A 22956-nucleotide genomic window follows, 5' to 3' on the forward strand; every position below is an offset into this window, starting at 1 on the left:
GCTACTTTGTTGCAGTTTTGCAGGCTTCCAGCGCGGTCAGCAGTCGATTCCTTGGCAGAAGGTGAAGAGAGAGATGCAGAGGAACTCGGATGAGCTCTTGCATTCGTTATCTAAGGAAATCCCCAAAGCAGAGACCCTAAATAGCCAGAAAAGAGGGTTTGGCTACTTAGGAGAGAAGATAGGCTAGCAACACCTGAAGGAGCCTATCAAAAGGAGTCTCTGACGTCACCTGCTGGCACTGGCCACTCAGAGCAGTCCAGTGTGCCAGCAGCACCTCTGTTTCCAAGATGGCAGAGGTCTGGAGCACACTGGAGGAGCTCTGGGCACCTCCCAGGGGAGGTGCAGGTCAGGGGAGTGGTCACTCCCCTTTCCTTTGTCCAGTTTTGCGCCAGAGCAGGGCTGAGGGGTCCCTGAACCGGTGTAGACTGGCTTATGCAGAAATGGGCACCATGTGTGCCCATGAAAGCATTTCCAGAGGCTGGGGGAGGCTACTCCTCCCCTGCCTTAACACCATTTTCCAAAGGGAGAGGGTGTAACACCCTCTCTCTGAGGAAGTGTGAGAAGGTAGCCTCTTTCTAGCCTTGTTACCCCCACTTTTGGCCTGTTTGTGAGTGTATGTCAGGGTGTTTGTCACTGTTTTCACTGTCTCACTGGGATCCTGATAGCCAGGCCTCAGTGCTCATAGTGAAAACACTATGGTTTCAGTATGTTTGTTATGTGTCACTGGGATCCTGCTGGTCAGGACCCCAGTGCTCATAGGTTTGTGGCCTATATGTATGTGTCACTGGGACCCTGTCACACAGGGCCCCAGTGCTCATAGGTGTGCATGTATATGTTCCCTGTGTGGTGCCTAACTGTCTCACTGAGGCTCTGCTAACCAGAACCTCAGTGGTTATGCTCTCTCATTACTTTCAAATTGTCACTAACAGGCTAGTGACCATTTTTACCAATTTACATTGGCTTACTGGAACACCCTTATAATTCCCTAGTATATGGTACTGAGGTACCCAGGGTATTGGGGTTCCAGGAGATCCCTATGGGCTGCAGCATTTCTTTTGCCACCCATAGGGAGCTCTGACAATTCTTACACAGGCCTGCCACTGCAGCCTGAGTGAAATAACGTCCACGTTATTTCACAGCCATTTTACACTGCACTTAAGTAACTTATAAGTCACCTATATGTCTAACCTTTACCTGGTAAAGGTTAGGTGCAAAGTTACTTAGTGTGAGGGCACCCTGGCACTAGCCAAGGTGCCCCCACATTGTTCAGAGCCAATTCCCTGAACTTTGTGAGTGCGGGGACACCATTACACGCGTGCACTACATATAGGTCACTACCTATATGTAGCTTCACCATGGTAACTCCGAATATGGCCATGTAACATGTCTATGATCATGGAATTGCCCCCTCTATACCATCCTGGCATAGTTGGCACAATCCCATGATCCCAGTGGTCTGTAGCACAGACCCTGGTACTGCCAAACTGCCCTTCCTGGGGTTTCACTGCAGCTGCAGCTGCTGCCAACCCCTCAGACAGGCAGCTGCCCCCCTAGGGTCCAGCCAGGCCTGGCCCAGGATGGCACAACAAAGAACTTCCTCTGAGAGAGGGTGTGACACCCTCTCCCTTTGGAAAATGGTGTGAAGGCAGGGGAGGAGTAGCCTCCCCCAGCCTCTGGAAATGCTTTCTTGGGCACAGATGTGCCCAATTCTGCATAAGCCAGTCTACACCGGTTCAGGGACCCCTTAGCCCCTGCTCTGGCGCGAAACTGGACAAAGGAAAGGGGAGTGACCACTCCCCTGACCTGCACCTCCCCTGGGAGGTGTCCAGAGCTCCTCCAGTGTGCTCCAGACCTCTGCCATCTTGGAAACAGAGGTGCTGCTGGCACACTGGACAGCTCTGAGTGGCCAGTGCCACCAGGTGACGTCAGAGACTCCTGCTGATAGGCTCCTTCAGGTGTTAGTAGCCTTTCCTCTCTCCTAGGTAGCCAAACCCTCTTTTCTGGCTATTTAGGGTCTCTGTCTCTGGGGAAACTTTAGATAACGAATGCATGAGCTCAGCCGAGTTCCTCTGCATCTCCCTCTTCACCTTCTGATAAGGAATCGACCGCTGACCGCGCTGGAAGCCTGCAAACCTGCAACATAGTAGCCAAGACGACTACTGCAACTCTGTAACGCTGATCCTGCCGCCTTCTCGACTGTTTTCCTGCTTGTGCATGCTGTGGGGGTAGTCTGCCTCCTCTCTGCACCAGAAGCTCCGAAGAAATCTCCCGTGGGTCGACGGAATCTTCCCCCTGCAACCGCAGGCACCAAAAAGCTGCATTACCGGTCCCTTGGGTCTCCTCTCAGCACGACGAGCGAGGTCCCTCGAATCCAGCGACACCGTCCAAGTGACCCCCACAGTCCAGTGACTCTTCAGCCCAAGTTTGGTGGAGGTAAGTCCTTGCCTCACCTCGCTGGGCTGCATTGCTGGGAACCGCGACTTTGCAAGCTACTCCGGCCCCTGTGCACTTCCGGCGGAAATCCTTCGTGCACAGCCAAGCCTGGGTCCACGGCACTCTAACCTGCATTGCACGACTTTCTAAGTTGGTCTCCGGCGACGTGGGACTCCTTTGTGCAACTTCGGCGAGCACCGTTTCACGCATCCTAGTAGTGCCTGTTTCTGGCACTTTTCCGGGTGCTACCTGCTTCAGTGAGGGCTCTTTGTCTTGCTCGACGTCCCTTCTCTCTGCAGGTGTAATTTGCGACCTCCTGGTCCCTCCTGGGCCCCAGCAGCGTCCAAAAACGCCAAACGCACGATTTGCGTGTAGCAAGGCTTGTTGGCGTCCATCCGGCGGGAAAACACTTCTGCACGACTCTCCAAGGCGTGGGGGATCCATCCTCCAAAGGGGAAGTCTCTAGCCCTTGTCGTTTCTGCAGTATTCACAGTTCTTCAGCCTAGTAAGAGCTTCTTTGCACCAACCGCTGGCATTTCTTGGGCATCTGCCCATCTCCGAGTTGCTTGTGACTTTTGGACTTGGTCCCCTTGTTCCACAGGTACCCTCAGTCAGGAATCCATCGTTGTTGCATTGCTGATTTGTGTTTTCCTTGCATTTTCCCTCTAACACGACTATTTTGTCCTTAGTGGAACTTTAGTGCACTTTGCACTCACTTTTCAGGGTCTTGGGGAGGGTTATTTTTCTAACTCTCACTATTTTCTAATAGTCCCAGCGACCCTCTACAAGGTCACATAGGTTTGGGGTCCATTCGTGGTTCGCATTCCACTTCTGGAGTATATGGTTTGTGTTGCCCCTATCCCTATGTTTCCCCATTGCATCCTATTGTAACTATACATTGTTTGCACTGTTTTCTAAGACTATACTGCATATTTTTGCTATTGTGTATATATATCTTGTGTATATTTCCTATCCTCTCACTGAGGGTACACTCTAAGATACTTTGGCATATTGTCATAAAAATAAAGTACCTTTATTTTTAGTATAACTGTGTATTGTGTTTTCTTATGATATTGTGCATATGACACTAAGTGGTACTGTAGTAGCTTCACACGTCTCCTAGTTCAGCCTAAGCTGCTCTGCTAAGCTACCATTATCTATCAGCCTAAGCTGCTAGACACCCTATACACTAATAAGGGATAACTGGGCCTGGTGCAAGGTGCAAGTACCCCATGGTACTCACTACAAGCCAGTCCAGCCTCCTACATTGGTTGTGCAGCGGTGGGATAAGTGCTTGAGACTACTTACCACTCTTGTCATTGTACTTTTCATAAGAGAAAAATATACAAAACAAGGTCAGTGTATATACACATAGCCAAAAAGTTTTGCATTTCCTCTTTGCACTCTTTTCTAAGTGCTGAAAAGTACTTCTAAAACTTTCAAAAAGTTCTTAAAAGTTTAAAAAGTTTTTTTCTGTCTTTCCAAAAAGTTCTGAAAACTTTTTTCTCTTTTTCTATCACTTTAACTCTCTCTAAAAAATGTCTGGCACAGGAAGAAATGTTGAACTGTCCAAACTTGCATATGATCACCTTAGCTGGAAAGGAGCAAGGAGTCTCTGCATAGAGAGAGGTTTGAGTGTAGGGAAAAATCCTTCCTTAGAACTGTTAATTAACATGCTTAGAGTACAGGATAAGGCCATAAGTGCCCAATCTGTTGAAAAAGTAGCTAATGGTTCTCAATCTGATCCAGGGACTCCCCCAGGAAAAGGTTCAGGAAAGAAACTTCTCAGCCTGCCCATTACTAGACAGTCTAGCATAGTTGGTACAGAGGTTGAATCACACCATACTGATGGTGTGCTCTCACATTATACTGGTAGCCAAGCTGTTAGGGTGCCCTCTGTAAGGGACAGGTCTCCTTCTGTTCATTCCCATCATACCTCTGTATCTAGAAATGTCCCTCCCACCCACCCTGATGACAGATTGTTAGAAAGGGAGCTCAATAGATTGAGAGTGGAACAAACCAGACTGAAGCTCAAGAAGCAACAGCTGGATTTGGATAGACAGTCTTTAGAATTAGAGAAGGAAAGACAGAAGTTGGGTTTAGATACCCATGGTGGCAGCAGCAGTATTCCCCATAGTCATCCTGCAAAAGAGCATGATTCCAGGAATCTGCACAAGATAGTTCCCCCTTATAAGGAGGGGGATGACATTAACAAGTGTTTGCTGCACTTGAGAGGGCCTGTGCTGTACAGGATGTCCCTCAAAGGCAGTGGGCTGCTATCCTATGGCTATCATTTAGTGGAAAGGGTAGGGATAGACTCCTTACTGTGAAAGAAAGTGATGCCAATAATTTTACAGTTCTTAAGAATGCACTCCTGGATGGTTATGGCTTAACCACTGAACAGTACAGGATAAAGTTCAGAGAGACCAAAAAGGAGTCTTCACAAGACTGGGTTGATTTCATTGACCATTCAGTGAAGGCCTTGGAGGGGTGGTTACATGGCAGTAAAGTTACTGATTATGAAAGCCTGTATAACACAATCCTGAGAGAGCATATACTTAATAATTGTGTGTCTGATTTGTTGCACCAGTACCTGGTAGACTCTGATCTGACCTCTCCCCAAGAATTGGGAAAGAAGGCAGACAAATGGGTCAGAACAAGGGTGAACAGAAAAGTTCATACAGGGGGTGACAAAGATGGCAATAAGAAGAAAGATGGTGAAAAATCTCAAGATAAGCATGGGGATAAGGGTAAAACCAAAGATCCCACTTCAAATCTTAAACAATCTTCAGAGGGTGGGGATAAAACAAATTCTTCCTCTTCTTCCCAACCTGCACACATTAAAAAGCCTTGGTGCTTTGTGTGTAAAAACAGAGGCCATAGGCCAGGGGATAAGTCCTGTCCAGGTAAACCCCCTGAGCCTACCACCACTAATACATCAAGCTCTAGTGCCCCTAGCAGTAGTGGTACTAGTGGTGGGACTGCTGGCAACAGTCAAGCAAAGGGTGTAGTTGGGTTCACTTATGGGTCCATAGTGGAAACTGATGTAATCAGTCCCAAGACAGTTTCTGTCACACCTAGTGGCATTGGCCTTGCCACACTGGCTGCTTGTCCCCTTACAATGGATAAGTACAGGCAGACAGTTTCAATAAATGGTGTTGAGGCCTTGGCCTACAGGGACACAGGTGCCAGTTTCACTTTGGTGACTGAAAACCTAGTGCCTCCTGAACAACACATCATTGGACAACAGTATAAGATTATTGATGTCCATAACTCCACTAAGTTTCTTCCCTTAGCTATAATTCAGTTTAGTTGGGGTGGAGTTACTGGCCCTAAGCAGGTGGTGGTATCACCTAGCTTACCTGTAGACTGTCTCTTAGGTAATGACCTAGAGGCCTCAGGTTGGGCTGATGTAGAGTTTTATGCCCATGCAGCCATGCTGGGCATCCCTGAGGAATTGTTCCCTCTCATTTCAAGTGAAATGAAAAAGCAAAGGAGAGAAGGCCTGAAAACTCAGGATCCCTCTCCAGCAACAGGTAAAAAGGGTATCACAGTATCCCCTAACCACCCTACCATTCAGGATACTATTCCTGTGGTGGGAGAAACCTCTCCTGGGGTGGCACCTGTTCCAAGGGAATCATCAGCTGGCAAAGCTGGACTCCCTGAGGTGGAAGTACCTCTCTGTGGGATAACTAACATTGGTGAGAAAAACAGCACCATTTTAGTTAACATGGAGCATCCCTCCAACCCTCCCAGAGAAACTTTAGTGCAGAAACTCTGCACTGCCTCACAACACTTAGGACAGCATCCCTGCCCTAGTGTGGAGCTGATAGGACAGCATCCCTGCCCTGCTCCAACCCAAGAGAAACAGCATCCCTGTTCTCTCTTCCAGCCATATGGACAAAGTTTTTGCCCAGCTATGGCTTTTCTGAGACAGCATCCCTGTCTGGCATTTCCATCACTACAAATAGGTTCAGTGGACAATTCCCACTGCTCTAAACTAAAACTTACTGATAGAAACTCTGAAAATACATCTTCACATTGTTGCTTAGCTAAAAAACTTCAAACAGGGTGGTTTACATCCCCACAGGGAAGTAACCATATAGTGGATGATAAAGGGAGTAACCAGTCTATTGCAGAGCTACTCTCTACTTATCACCACTTAGACAATAAAGTCTCAACTGGCCAAGGTTAGCCTTATTGTCCTTCGTTTGGGGGGGGGTTGTGTGAGAAGGTAGCCTCTTTCTAGCCTTGTTACCCCCACTTTTGGCCTGTTTGTGAGTGTATGTCAGGGTGTTTGTCACTGTTTTCACTGTCTCACTGGGATCCTGATAGCCAGGCCTCAGTGCTCATAGTGAAAACACTATGGTTTCAGTATGTTTGTTATGTGTCACTGGGATCCTGCTGGTCAGGACCCCAGTGCTCATAGGTTTGTGGCCTATATGTATGTGTCACTGGGACCCTGTCACACAGGGCCCCAGTGCTCATAGGTGTGCATGTATATGTTCCCTGTGTGGTGCCTAACTGTCTCACTGAGGCTCTGCTAACCAGAACCTCAGTGGTTATGCTCTCTCATTACTTTCAAATTGTCACTAACAGGCTAGTGACCATTTTTACCAATTTACATTGGCTTACTGGAACACCCTTATAATTCCCTAGTATATGGTACTGAGGTACCCAGGGTATTGGGGTTCCAGGAGATCCCTATGGGCTGCAGCATTTCTTTTGCCACCCATAGGGAGCTCTGACAATTCTTACACAGGCCTGCCACTGCAGCCTGAGTGAAATAACGTCCACGTTATTTCACAGCCATTTTACACTGCACTTAAGTAACTTATAAGTCACCTATATGTCTAACCTTTACCTGGTAAAGGTTAGGTGCAAAGTTACTTAGTGTGAGGGCACCCTGGCACTAGCCAAGGTGCCCCCACATTGTTCAGAGCCAATTCCCTGAACTTTGTGAGTGCGGGGACACCATTACACGCGTGCACTACATATAGGTCACTACCTATATGTAGCTTCACCATGGTAACTCCGAATATGGCCATGTAACATGTCTATGATCATGGAATTGCCCCCTCTATACCATCCTGGCATAGTTGGCACAATCCCATGATCCCAGTGGTCTGTAGCACAGACCCTGGTACTGCCAAACTGCCCTTCCTGGGGTTTCACTGCAGCTGCAGCTGCTGCCAACCCCTCAGACAGGCAGCTGCCCCCCTAGGGTCCAGCCAGGCCTGGCCCAGGATGGCACAACAAAGAACTTCCTCTGAGAGAGGGTGTGACACCCTCTCCCTTTGGAAAATGGTGTGAAGGCAGGGGAGGAGTAGCCTCCCCCAGCCTCTGGAAATGCTTTCTTGGGCACAGATGTGCCCAATTCTGCATAAGCCAGTCTACACCGGTTCAGGGACCCCTTAGCCCCTGCTCTGGCGCGAAACTGGACAAAGGAAAGGGGAGTGACCACTCCCCTGACCTGCACCTCCCCTGGGAGGTGTCCAGAGCTCCTCCAGTGTGCTCCAGACCTCTGCCATCTTGGAAACAGAGGTGCTGCTGGCACACTGGACAGCTCTGAGTGGCCAGTGCCACCAGGTGACGTCAGAGACTCCTGCTGATAGGCTCCTTCAGGTGTTAGTAGCCTTTCCTCTCTCCTAGGTAGCCAAACCCTCTTTTCTGGCTATTTAGGGTCTCTGTCTCTGGGGAAACTTTAGATAACGAATGCATGAGCTCAGCCGAGTTCCTCTGCATCTCCCTCTTCACCTTCTGATAAGGAATCGACCGCTGACCGCGCTGGAAGCCTGCAAACCTGCAACATAGTAGCCAAGACGACTACTGCAACTCTGTAACGCTGATCCTGCCGCCTTCTCGACTGTTTTCCTGCTTGTGCATGCTGTGGGGGTAGTCTGCCTCCTCTCTGCACCAGAAGCTCCGAAGAAATCTCCCGTGGGTTGACGGAATCTTCCCCCTGCAACCGCAGGCACCAAAAAGCTGCATTACCGGTCCCTTGGGTCTCCTCTCAGCACGACGAGCGAGGTCCCTCGAATCCAGCGACACCGTCCAAGTGACCCCCACAGTCCAGTGACTCTTCAGTCCAAGTTTGGTGGAGGTAAGTCCTTGCCTCACCTCGCTGGGCTGCATTGCTGGGAACCGCGACTTTGCAAGCTACTCCGGCCCCTGTGCACTTCCGGCGGAAATCCTTCATGCACAGCCAAGCCTGGGTCCACGGCACTCTAACCTGCATTGCACGACTTTCTAAGTTGGTCTCCGGCGACATGGGACTCCTTTGTGCAACTTCGGCGAGCACCGTTTCACGCATCCTAGTAGTGCCTGTTTCTGGCACTTCTCCAGGTGCTACCTGCTTCAGTGAGGGCTCTTTGTCTTGCTCGACGTCCCCTCTCTCGGCAGGTGCAATTTGCGACCTCCTGGTCCCTCCTGGGCCCCAGCAGCGTCCAAAAACGCCAAACGCACGATTTGCGTGTAGCAAGGCTTGTTGGCGTCCATCCGGCGGGAAAACACTTCTGCACGACTCTCCAAGGCGTGGGGGATCCATCCTCCAAAGGGGAAGTCTCTAGCCCTTGTCGTTTCTGCAGTATTCACAGTTCTTCAGCCTAGTAAGAGCTTCTTTGCACCAACCGCTGGCATTTCTTGGGCATCTGCCCATCTCCGAGTTGCTTGTGACTTTTGGACTTGGTCCCCTTGTTCCACAGGTACCCTCAGTCAGGAATCCATCGTTGTTGCATTGCTGATTTGTGTTTTCCTTGCATTTTCCCTCTAACACGACTATTTTGTCCTTAGGGGAACTTTAGTGCACTTTGCACTCACTTTTCAGGGTCTTGGGGAGGGTTATTTTTCTAACTCTCACTATTTTCTAATAGTCCCAGCGACCCTCTACAAGGTCACATAGGTTTGGGGTCCATTCGTGGTTCGCATTCCACTTCTGGAGTATATGGTTTGTGTTGCCCCTATCCCTATGTTTCCCCATTGCATCCTATTGTAACTATACATTGTTTGCACTGTTTTCTAAGACTATACTGCATATTTTTGCTATTGTGTATATATATCTTGTGTATATTTCCTATCCTCTCACTGAGGGTACACTCTAAGATACTTTGGCATATTGTCATAAAAATAAAGTACCTTTATTTTTAGTATAACTGTGTATTGTGTTTTCTTATGATATTGTGCATATGACACTAAGTGGTACTGTAGTAGCTTCACACGTCTCCTAGTTCAGCCTAAGCTGCTCTGCTAAGCTACCATTATCTATCAGCCTAAGCTGCTAGACACCCTATACACTAATAAGGGATAACTGGGCCTGGTGCAAGGTGCAAGTACCCCTTGGTACTCACTACAAGCCAGTCCAGCCTCCTACAGGAAGTCCTTTGTTCTGCATTCCTGGGCCAAGCCTGGCTGGACCCCAGGAGGGCAGAAGCCTGTCTGAGGGGTTGGCAGCAGCAGCAGCTGTAGTGAAACCCCTGAAAAGGCAGTTTGGCAGTACCCGAGTCTGTGCTACAGACCCGTGGGATCATGGGATTGTACCAACAATGCCAGGATGGCATAGAGGGGGCAATTCCATGATCTTAGACATGTTACATGGCCATATTCGGAGTTACCATTGTGAAGCTACACATAGGTAGTGACCTATATGTAGTGCACACGTGTAATGGTGTCCCCGCACTCACAAAGTCCGGGGAATTGGCCCTGAACAATGTGGGGGCACCTTGGCTAGTGCCAGGGTGCCCACACACTAAGTAACTTAGCACTCAACCTTTACCTGGTAAAGGTTAGACATATAGGTGACTTATAAGTTACTTAAGTGCAGTGTAAAATGGCTGTGAAATAACGTGGACGTTATTTCACTCAGGCTGCAGTGGCAGGCCTGTGTAAGAATTGTCAGAGCTCCCTATGGGTGGCAAAAGAAATGCTGCAGCCCATAGGGATCTCCTGGAACCCCCATACCCTGGGTACCTCAGTACCATATACTAGGGAATTATAAGGGTGTTCCAGTAAGCCAATGTAAATTGGTAAAATTGGTCACTAGCCTGTTAGTGACAATTTGAAAGAAATGAGAGAGCATAACCACTGAGGTTCTGATTAGCAGAGCCTGGGTGAGACAGTTAGCCATAACACAGGTAACACTTTCAGGCACACTTATGAGCACTAGGGCCCTGGCTGGCAGGGTCAAAGTGACACATACAACTAAAACAACATATATACAGTAAAAAATGGGGGTAACATGCCAGGAAGATGGTGCTTTCCTACAGCCTCCAGCAAGACAAAGAGCCCACTCAGAAGCAATCAGCACCCGCAGAAGTGCCGGAACAGGCACTACGAAGAAGAGTGAACCGGAGCTCACCCGAAGTCACAAAGGAAGGTCCCACGACGCCGGAGGACAACTCAGGAGGTCGTGCACTGCAGGTTAGAGTGTCGGGGACCCAGGCTTGGCTGTGCACAAAGGAAATCCTGGAAGAGTGCACAGGAGCTGGAGCAGCTGCAAATCACTCGTTGCCCAGCAATGCAGTCTAGCGTGGGGAGGCAAGGACTTATCTCCACCAAACTTGGACTGAAGAGTCACTGGACTGTGGGAGTCTCTTGGACAGAGTTGCTGAGTTCCAGGGACCACGCTCGTCGTGCTGAGAGGGGACCCAGAGGACTGGTGATGCAGTCTTTTGGTGCCTGCGTTAGCAGGGGGAAGATTCCGTCGACCCACGGGAGATTTCTTCAGAGCTTCTAGTGCAGAGAGGAGGCAGACTACCCCCACAGCATGCACCACCAGGAAAACAGTCGAGAAGGCGGCCGGATCAGCGTTACAAGGTCGCAGTAGTCGTCTTTGCTACTTTGTTGCAGTTTTGCAGGCGCCCAGAGCAGTCAGCGGTCGATTCCTTGGCAGAAGGTGAAGAGAGAGATGCAGAGGAACTCTGATGAGCTCTTGCATTCGTTATCCAAAGAATTCCCCAAAGCAGAGACCCTAAATAGTCAGAAAAGGAGGTTTGGCTACTTAGTAAGGAGGATAGGCTAGCAACACAGGTAAGAGCCTATCAAAAGGAGTCTCTGACGTCACCTGCTGGCACTGGCCACTCAGAGCAGTCCAGTGTGCCAGCAGCACATCTGTTTCCAAGATGGCAGAGGTCTAGAGCACACTGGAGGAGCTCTGGGCACCTCCCAGGGGAGGTGCAGGTCAGGGGAGTGGTCACTCCCCTTTCCTTTGTCCAGTTTCGCGCCAGAGCAGGGCTGGGGGATCCCTGAACCAGTGCAGACTGGCTTATGCAGAAATGGGCACCATCTGTGCCCATGAAAGCATTTCCAGAGGCTACTCCTCCCCAGCACTGACACCTTTTTCCAAAGGGAGAGGGTGTTTCACCCTCTCTCTGAGGAAGTCCTTTGGTCTGCCTTCCTGGGCCAAGCCTGGCTGGACCCCAGGAGGGCAGAAACCTGTCTGAGGGGTTGGCAGCAGCAGCTGCAGGGAAACCCCGGGAAAGGTAGTTTGGCAGTACCCGGGTCGGTGCTAGAGACTCGGGGGATCATGGAATTGTCTCCCCAATGCCAGAATGGCATTGGGGTGACAATTCCATGATCTTAGACATGTTACATGGCCATGTTCGGGGTTACCATTGTGACGCTATACATATGTAGTGACATATGTATAGTGCACGCGTGTAATGGTGTCCCCGCACTCACAAAGTCCGGGGAATTTGCCCTGAACAATGTGGGGGCACCTTGGCTAGTGCCAGGGTGCCCACACACTAAGTAACTTAGCACCCAACCTTTACCAGGTAAAGGTTAGACATATAGGTGACTTATAAGTTACTTAAGTGCAGTGGTAAATGGCTGTGAAATAACGTGGACGTTATTTCACTCAGGCTGCAATGGCAGGCCTGTGTAAGAATTGTCAGAGCTCGCTATGGGTGGCAAAAGAAATGCTGCAGCCCATAGGGATCTCCTAGAATCCCAATACCATGGGTACCTCAGTACCATATACTAGGGAATTATAAGGGTGTTCCAGTATGCCAATGTGAATTGGTGAAATTGGTCACTAGCCTGTTAGTGACAATTTGTACAGAGAGAGCATAACCACCGAGGTTCTGGTTAGCAGAGCCTTAGTGAGACAGTTAGGCATCACACAGGAACACATACATATAGGTCACAAACTTATGAGCACTGGGGTCCTGGCTAGCAGGGTCCCAGTGACACATAACAAACATACTGAAAACATAGGGTTTTCACTATGAGCACTGGGCCCTGGCTGGCAGGATCCCAGTGAGACAGTGAAAACACCCTGACATACACTCACAAACAGGCCAAAAGTGGGGGTAACAAGGCTAGAAAGAGGCTACTTTCTCACAGGGGGGCACATCCCTATTCCTATTGGGGGAATCCTCCATCTGCAAGATGGAGGATTTCTAAAAGTCAGAGTCACCTCAGCTCAGGACACCTTAGGGGCTGTCCTGACTGGCCAGTGACTCCTCCTTGTTTTTCTCATTATCTCCTCTGGACTTGCTGCCAAAAGTGGGGGCTGTGTCCAGGGGGCGGGCATCTCCACTAGATGGAGTACCCTGGGGCATTGTAACACGAAGCCTGAGCCTTTGAGGCTCACTGCTAGGTGTTACAGTTCCTGCAGGGGGGAGGTGTTAAGCACCTCCACCCAGAGCAGGCTTTTGTTTCTGTCATCAGAGAGTACAAAGGCCCTCACCACATGGGGTCAGAAACTCGTCTCTCAGCAGCAATCTGGCACAGACCGGTCAGTCCTGCACTGAACAATTGGGTAGAATACAGAGGGCATCTCTAAGATGCCCTCTGTGTGCATTTTTTAATAAATCCAACACTGGCATCAGTGTGGGTTTATTATTCTGAGAAGTTTGATACTAAACTTCCCAGTATTCAGTGTAGCCATTATGGAGCTGTGGAGTTCGTTTTTGAGAGACTCCCAGACCATATACTCTTATGGCTACCCTGCACTTACAATGTCTAAGGTTTTGCTTAGACACTGTAGGGGCATAGTGCTCATGCACCTATGCCCTCACCTGTGGTATTGTGCACCCTGCCTTAGGGCTGTAAGGCCTGCTAGAGGGGTGACTTACCTATGCCACAGGCAGTGTGAGGTTGGCATGGCACCCTGAGGGGGGTGCTATGTCGACTTAGTAATTTTCTCCCCACCAGCACACACAAGCTGGCAAGCTGTCAGTGCTGAGTGAGGGGTCCCTAGGGTGGCATAAGACATGCTGCAGCCCTTAGAGACCTTCCCTGGCATCAGGGCCCTTGGTACCAGGGGTACCAGTTATAAGGGACTTACCTGGGTGCCAGGGTTGTGCCAATTGTGGAGACAATGGTACTTTTTAGGTGAAAGAACACTGGTGCTGGGGCCTGGTTAGCAGGGTCTCAGCACACTTCTCAGTCAAGTCAGCATCAGTATCAGGCAAAAAGTGGGGGGTAATTGAAACAGGGAGCCATTTCCTTACACAAGCCCCCCACCCCCAGCCCACAGGCCAGGAGACTCAGCCAAAGCTGGGAGAGTCTTCCTAGTCTGTCAGGCGAGGAAGAGTAGTGGAAATAGGCTGGTTTGTTGCAGGGCCTACTCTGCCTTACATCCTCCTGTTCAGGTCATTCCCTCTGGGGAATTGACCCACTTCCACAGTGATAGGACCTAGTCTGAATTGCCTCTTGTCTGTGCTTTTTATGTCTCCACCCATTCTCTCTATTTTGGGGTTAGAGGTATCCACCTCTGATAATCTTATCTTAGCCAGGGTCACCCCTAGCTTACCCAAAGAGGTTACCCAGAGCTGGAGTAACCCCACCATGACCAATAGGGTCAGGGGGCCTAACTTGCTATTTGGCATGGGGTCAGACCACCATGCCAAGGATAGTGCTAACACCCAGCAGAGGCAACTGACAGCTGTCAGTGCCCAGAACCACACCGTTAGCTCTTCACCAACAAGGGAAGGGGCCAAGTTACAGGCTTCTTTGGGTTCAGGGTGCCTGTCTGCTTTGTTAGAGTAGGGGGTTACTACATCTTGTAGTAAACACCCTTCTTCCACTCTTTCTTCTGTTAACTGAGGAGCCACCCACTCAGGTTTAACAGTTGCCTGACTAGCCAGGACTTCTTGTATATCAGGCTGGACTTTACCAGTGCCAGTTTTGGAGTTCTCCCCTACTGGAGCAGAATCTCGATGGCTTGCTGGAACCTTGGCTAAAGGTTGTCCACCTTTCCTACTCTGTTTTCCTTTCTTTTTCTTCTGGGGCCTACTTGCAGTTAGTGCAGGGGTAGCACCTCCAGAGTCCTTGGGAGAGGACTGGCCCTGGACCAGTTCCTCTATTGGGCTCTGACTAACCTCTGGGTAGTCATTTCCAAGGAGACAATCAAGGGGAGGTCTGTACTGATTACCACCCTTCTCCAGCTAAAAGTCCCACCCACTTCTATGGGCACAAAAGCCACAGGCTTATCAGTGACCCTGTCTGGGCTAACTCTTACTCTGGCAGTCTCACCTGGGATGTACTGGTTTGAGAACACCAGCCTGTCATGCACAATAGTGTGACTGGCACAAGTGTCTCTCAGGGCAGTGGTTGGGATTCCATTCACCAGTAGGTGGTGGAAGTGTCTACTTCCCTCTGGAATCTCCAACTCACCTGTTGGGCCCTTTTTCCAGTAGAAGGCTATGAAGACCTCCTCATCTGAGGAGTCATCCCCAATGGCTACACTGGTTACCCCTGGGATTTTGCTAGGGGGTTTGTTTTTGGGACAAGAAGTGTCCTTGGTGTGGTGCCCTGTCTGTCTACAGTTATGGCACCATGCTTTAGTGGCATCCCAGTTCTTACCCTGGTACCCACCTTTGTTTTGGGTTGTGTCTCGTTCTGGTCTGGTTTTTGGGGGCCTACAGAGGACTCTTTTTCTTTATTTCTAGTGTCACCCACTTTCTCCTGGGGAGGCTTTGTAACCCCTTTCTTTTGGTCACCCCTAGTGGAAGTTTTGGTTACCCTAGTCTTGACCCAGTGGTCTGCCTTCTTTCACAATTCTTGGGGAGAAATTGGACCTAGGTCTACCAGATACTGATGCAACTTTTCATTGAAGCAGTTACTTAAAATGTGTTCTTTCATAAACAAATTATAAAGCCCAACATAGTCATGCACTTCATTTCCAGTTACCCAACCATCCTGTGTTTTCACTGAGTAGTCTACAAAATCAACCCAGGTCTGGCTCGAGGATTTTTGAGCCCCCATGAACCTAATCCTGTCCTCTTCAGTGGAGAATCCAAAGCCCTCAATCAGGGTAGCCTTCATGAGGTCATAAGATTCTGCATCTTTACCAGAGAGTGTGAGGAGTCTATCCCTACACTTTCCAGTGAACATTTCCCAAAGGAGAGCACCCCAGTGAGATTTGTTTACTTTTCTGGTTGCACAAGCCCTCTCAAAAGCTGTGAACCATTTGGTGATGTCATCACCATCTTCATATTTAGTTACAATCCCTTTTGGGATTTTCAACATGTCAGGAGAATCTCTGACCCTATTTATGTTGCTGCCACCATTGATCGGACCAAAACCCATCTCTTGTCTTTCCCTTTCTATGGCTAGGAGCTGCCTCTCTAAAGCCAATCTTTTGACCATCCTGGCTAACAGTATGTCATCTTCACTGAGACTATCCTCAGTGATTCCAGAGGTGCTGGACCCTCCTGTGAGAGAAGCAGCATCTCTGACTATCACATTTGGAGTCAGTGTTTGAGGGACCCTGTTCTCCCTAACTAGGACTGGAGGGGGGAAATTCTCCTCCACATCACTAGCTTCCCCCTCTGTGAGGGCATCATCAGAGGGGTTGTTTTTAGCAAACTCTGCCAAGAGCTCCTGGAGCTGTTCATTGGTAGGGTTTGATCCAGTTTCTATTTTTTTGATTCTGCAGAGTCCTTAACTCTGACATCCTAAGACGCAGGTAAGGTGTGAGGTTGAGCTCCACCACTGTCTCTTCTGCAGTAGACATTATGGCCCATATTTATACTTTTTGACGCACAACTGCGCCAACACAGTTGTGTGTCAAAAAATTTACCGCCGGCTAACGCCATTCCAACGCGCCATGCGGGCGTCGGAATGACGTTAGCCGGCGCTGCGGACTGGTGTGCGTAAAAAAAAATTACTCACACCAGGCAGCGCCGGCGTATGGGAAAATGGGGGTTGTGCGTCAAAAAATGGGGCAAGTCAGGTCTGAGGCAAAATTTAGGCCTCAAACCGGATTTGCGCCATTTTTTTTGACGCCCAATCTCCATTGACATGACTCCTGTCTTAGCAAAGACAGGAGTCATGCCCCCTTGCCCAATGGCCATGCCCAGGGGACTTATGTCCCCTGGGCATGGTCATTGGGCAAAGTGGCATGTAGGGGGGCCCAAATCAGGCCCCCCTATGGCACAAACAAATTTGGAAAAAAATACTTACCCGAACTTACCTTTCCTTCCCTGGGAGGGGTCCCTCCATCCTTGGGTGTCCTCCTGGGGTGGGCAAGGGTGGCAGGGGGTGTCCCTGGGGGCAGGGGAGGGCACCTCTGGGCTCCTTCCGAGCCCACAGGTCCCTTAACGCCTGCCCTGACCCAGGTGTTAAAAAACGGCGCCCATCAGGCTGTGCGTCGTTTTTTAAGGCCCACCCCCTCCTGTGCGTCAAAATGACGTCAGAGTATAAATATGGGACACAGGCCTTAAAGTCATTTTTTGGATGGGAACGCCTACCTTGCATATAATTAACGCAAGGCTGGTTCCCCCTTCCAAAAAATGACGCACATGGTGGAATTTTGACGCCCGCTGGGTCGGACGTCAAAGTATAAATATGGGGCAGGGTTTGCGCCGATTGTGCATCAAACTTTTTGTCGCACATTCGGCACAAACAGAGTATAAATATGCCCCTATGTTTCTAAAAGTTTTAAGAATCTAAAACTATCTCTAGAACTTAATTCAAACTTTTACAAAACTTTTAAACTCTAAAAGAAATGCTAACAGGGACTAACACAAGTCCCTAGCAGGACTTTTTAAAAATGTAGAAAAATAGCTCAAATTTCAAAAATCAGTTTCTAATGACAATTTTTGGAATTTAGTCGTGTGATCAGGTATTGGCTGAGTAGTCCAGCAAATGCAAAGTCTTGTACCCCACCGCTGATCCACCAATGTAGGAAGTTGGCTCTGTATGTACTATTTCAAAGTAAGAAATAGCATGCACAGAGTCCAAGGGTTCCCCTTAGAGGTAAGATAGTGGCAAAAAGAGATAATTCTAATGCTCTATTTTGTGGTAGTGTGGTTGAGCAGTAGGTTTATCAGAGGAGTAGTGTTAAGCATTTGTTGTTGTGAGAAAGTAGCCTCTTTCTAGCCTTGTTACACCCACTTTTGGCCTGTTTGTGAGTGTATGTCAGGGTGTTTTCACTGTCTCACTGGGATCCTGCTAGCCAGGGCCCAGTGCTCATAGTGAAAACCCTATGTTTTCAGTATGTTTGTTATGTGTCACTGGGACCCTGCTAGTCAGGACCCCAGTGCTCATAAGTTTGTGGCCTATATGTATGTGTTCCCTGTGTGGTGCCTAACTGTCTCACTGAGGCTCTGCTAATCAGAACCTCAGTGGTTATGCTCTCTCTTTACAAATTGTCACTAACAGGCTAGTGACCAATTTCACCAATTCAGATTGGCATACTGGAATGCCCTTATAATTCCCTAGTATATGGTACTGAGGTACCCAGGGTATTGGGGTTCCAGGAGATCCCTATGGGCTGCAGCATTTCTTTTGCCACCCATAGGGAGCTCTGACAATTCTTACACAGGCCTGCCATTGCAGCCTGAGTGAAATAACGTCCATGTTATTTCACAGCCATTTACCACTGCACTTAAGTAACTTATAAGTCACCTATATGTTTAACCTTTACCTGGTAAAGGTTAGGTGCAAAGTTACTTAGTGTGAGGGCATCCTGGCACTAGCCAAGGTGCCGCCACATTGTTCAGGGCAAATTCCCCGGACCTTGTGAGTGCGGGGACACCATTACACGTGTGCACTATACATATGTCACGACATATGTATAGCGTCACAATGGTAACTCCGAACATGGCCATGTAACATGTCTAAGATCATGGAATTCTCACCCCAATGCCTTTCTGGCATTGGGGAGACAATTCCATGATCCTCCGAGTCTCTAGCTCAGACCTGGGTACTGCCAAACTACCTTTCCCGGGGTTTCACTGCAGCTGCTGCTCCTGCCAACCTATCAGACAGGTTTCTGCCCTCCTGGGGTCCAGCCAGGCTTGGCCCAGGAAGGCAGAACAAAGGACTTCCTCAGAGAGAGGGTGTTACACCCTCTCCCTTTGGAAAAAGGTGTTAGGGCTGGGGAGGAGTAGCCTCCCCCAGCCTCTGGAAATGCTTTCATGGGCACAGATAGTGCCCATTTCAGCATAAGCCAGTCTTCACCGGTTCAGGGATCCCCCAGCCCTGCTCTGGCGTGAAACTGGACAAAGGAAAGGGGAGTGACCACTCCCCTGACCTGCACCTCCCCTGGGAGGTGCCCAGAGCTCCTCCAGTGTGCTCCAGATCTCTGCCATCTTGGAAACAGAGGTGCTGCTGGCACACTGGACTGCTCTGAGTGGCCAGGTGTTGCTAGCCTATCCTCTCTCCTAGGTAGCCAAACCTCCTTTTTTGGCTATTTAGGGTCTCTGCTTTGGGGAATTCTTTAGATAACGAATGCAAGAGCTCATCAGAGTTCCTCTGCATCTCTCTCGTCACCTTCTGCCAAGGAATCGACCGCTGACTGCTCTGGAAGCCTGCAAAACTGCAACAAAGTAGCAAAGACGACTACTGCGACCTTGTAACGCTGATCCGGCCGCCTTCTCGACTGTTTTCCTGGTGGTGCATGCTGTGGGGGTAGTCTGCCTCCTCTCTGCACTAGAAGCTCCGAAGAAACCTCCAGTGGGTCAACGGAATCTTCCCCCTGCAACCGCAGGCACCAAAGAACTGCATCACCAGTCCTCTGGGTCCCCTCTCAGCACAACGAGCGTGGTCCCTGGAACTCAGCAACTCTGTCCAAGTGACTCCCACAGTCCAGTGACTCTTCAGTCCAAGTTTGGTGGAGGTAAGTCCTTGCCTCCCCACACTAGACTGCATTGCTGGGTACCGCGTGATTTGCAGCTGCTCTGGCTCCTGTGCACTCTTCCAGGATTTCCTTTGTGCATAGCCAAGCCTGGGTCCCAGACACTCTAACCTTCAGTGCACGACCTCCTGAGTTGTTCTCCGGCGTCGTGGGACCTTCCTTTGTGACTTCGGGTGAGCTCCAGTTCACTCCACTTTGTAGTGCCTGTTCCAGCACTTCTGCGGGTGCTGCTTGCTTCTGAGTGGGCTCTATGTCTTGCTGGACGCCCCCACTGCCTCCTCACACAATTGGCGATATCCTGGTCCCTCCTGGGCCACAGCAGCATCCAAAAACCCTAACCGCGACCCTTGCAGCTAGCAAGGCTTGTTTGCGGTCTTTCTGCACGGAAACACCTCTGCAAGCTTCTTCACAACGTGGGACATCCATCCTCCAAAGGGGAAGTTTCTAGCCCTTGTCGTTCTTGTAGAATCCACAGCTTCTACCATCCAGTGGCAGCTTCTTTGCACACACAGCTGGCATTTCCTGGGCATCTGCCCACTCCCGACTTTATTGTGACTTTTGGACTTGGTCCCCTTGTTCCACAGGTACTCTCGTCAGGAAATCTATTGTTGTTGCATTGCTGGTGTTGGTCTTCCTTGCAGAATTCCCCTATCACGACTTCTGTGCTCTCTGGGGAACTTATGTGCACTTTGCACCCACTTTTCAGGGTCTTGGGGTGGGCTATTTTTCTAACCCTCACTGTTTTCTTGCAGTCCCAGCGACCGTCTACAAGGTCACATAGGTTTGGGGTCCATTCGTGGTTCTCATTCCACTTCTAGAGTATGTGGTTTGTGTTGCCCCTATCCCTATGTGCCCTCATTGCAATCTATTGTGACTGTACATTGCTTGCATTGCTTTCGATTGCTATTACTGCATATTTTTGGTATTGTGTACATATATCTTGTGTATATTTGCTATCCTCATACTGGGAGTACTCACTGTGATACTTTGGCATATTGTCATAAAAATTAACTACCTTTATTTTTAGTATATCTGTGTATTGTGTTTTCTTACAATATTGTGCATACGACACCAGTGGTATAGTAGGAGCTTTACACGTCTGCTAGTTCAGCCTAAGCTGCTCTGCCAAGCTACCTTTTCTATCAGCCTAAGCTGCTAGACACCCCTCTACACTAATAAGGGATACCTGGTGCAAGGTGTAAATACCCCTTGGTACCCACTACAAACGAGGCCAGCCTCCTACAGTCCAGAACAGCTCCGATGAAAGAGAGCTTCTGAGAGGGAGTCAGGTGTGACTTCGGCACATTTATAGTGAACCCCAGAGAATGCAAGAGGTCTGCCGTCGTCTGGAGGTGGGTGACGAGAGCCTGGGGCATAGAAGCCTTCAACAGCCAATCGTCCAGGTAGGGGAAGACTGAAATCCCTGACCTGCGCAAATTAGCCGCCACTACCGCCATCACCTTTGTGAACACCCGAGGGGCACTGGTGAGACCGAAAGGAAGCACAGTAAACTGAAAGTGCTCGCGACCCATCTTGAACCGCAGGTAACGCCTGTGGCTTGGCAGGATAGGAATATGGAAGTACGCATCATGCAAATCCAACGCTACCATCCAGTCTCCTTGGTCTAGGGCAGACAAAACCTGAGCACGAGTGAGCATCTTGAATTTCTCCTCCTTCTTGAGGAAGAGATTGACGTCCCTTAAATCCAAAATAGGGCGAAGGCCTATTTTTCTTTTTGGGAATCAGAAAGTAGCGGGAATAACAATCACTGTCTACTTCTGATATCAGGACTCTTTCAATGGCTCCCTTGGCCAAAAGAGCCGAAACTTCCTCGCGGAGCAAAGCTAAATGGTCCTCCATCAGCCATTCCTTTGTTGGAGGGATTGAAGGAGGGAAAGACTGGAAGGGAAGGGAGTAGTCCTTCCGTATGATCTGCAGGACCCATTTTTCAGTGGTGATGGAAAGCCAGTGAGGGAGATGAAAACGAATCCTACCTCCAACTGGACGGACGTGATCCCGCAGAACCACACTAGGAGGGCTCGGGCGCAGTGGAGGGGGGCTGTGTGGCGGTCGACCTCTGGCCAGACCCTCTTGGTCTGATGGTACCAAAACCACGTCCTCTTCCGGAATGCTGTGAAGCCTGAAGACGGTGGCTAAATTGTGGCTGGCGTGGTACCACACCCCTCCCGAACCTCGGAAGGGGTGAAAGACAGACTGCTGTCGTGCCGGCGTTGAAAGGCCCAAGGATTTGGCCGCGGCTCGAGAATTCTTGAACCTCTCAAGCGCGGAATCTGCCTTTTCGCCAAAAAGGCGAGAGCCATCAAAGGGCATGTCCATCAAGCTGGACTGGACATCCCCTGAAAACCCAGTAGAACGTAGCCAGGCGTGGCGACGAAGGGCCACTGACGATGAAATCGCTCTGCCCAGCGAGTCGGTCGTATCCAAGCCACACCGGATTGTAAACTTGGCTGCATCTCTCCAATCCTTTACAGCCTGGGTGAGAGTGTCCCGTACGCCCTCCGGGACCTGGGGCAGCACTTGCGCCACTGTATCCCATAAAGTATGGGAATAACGGGCCAATAGGCAAGAGGTGTTTACAGACCTCAATGCCAGGCTGGAGGAAGAAAACATCTTCTTCCCAAGCTGATCCAGCCTCTTGGATTCCCTATCCGGGGGAGTGGAAGGGAAGGCACCACGTGAAGTAGAGGCTTGGACAACCAAGCTCTCAGGAGTGGGGTGCTGTGTTAGGAAACTAGGGTCGCTGGGAGCGGGTCTATGGCGGCGGCCGACCGTCCTATTCACAGGAGCCCCTGTGCTGGGTTTGGACCACGTACCCAGAAGGACGCCTGTAAGAGCCTCATTGAAGGGCAACAACGGTTCCGATGTTGACACCCCCGGCTGAAGCACTTCTGTCAGGATATGTGTCCTGACTGGCACCGTAGGCAAATCTAGGTCCAAGACCTCAGCTGCCCTACGCACCACCATAGCGAAAGAAGCCCCCTCCTCCGTAGCCACATTAGGAGGAGAGAGCATACGAGTATCTGGAGATGTGTCCAGTCCTGCTGCAATCCTGATTCTAAAGGGTCCTCAGACCCCTCCCATTCCTGACCCGGCGCCGCAGGCGGTCGACTGTGAGAAACCGGCGCCGGTCCAGATCCGTAATCGGATCCTGAGGTCCCCAACGGCGCCGAGGCCGAAGCCGCCGGCGTCGAATCCGAAGGGGCCCCTGCTGACCCTGCAGGGCCCGAAGACCCACCCGAGGGTACAGCCCGCTCAAAGACGAGACGCATGGCCTCGTAAAATTCTTTAATTTGAGCGGGGGTCGATCCAGAAAGGGGGGAAGACGCGGAGTTGACCCTGGCGACAGCTCCGCAGAACCGCGCTCGGAACGTCGACATTCCCGAGACGCCTCGTCGGTCGACGGGCGTGGCGAAGAC

Source organism: Pleurodeles waltl, chromosome 7 (genome assembly GCF_031143425.1).
Source record: "Pleurodeles waltl isolate 20211129_DDA chromosome 7, aPleWal1.hap1.20221129, whole genome shotgun sequence".
In the NCBI taxonomy this organism is placed as follows: Eukaryota; Metazoa; Chordata; class Amphibia; order Caudata; family Salamandridae; genus Pleurodeles; species Pleurodeles waltl.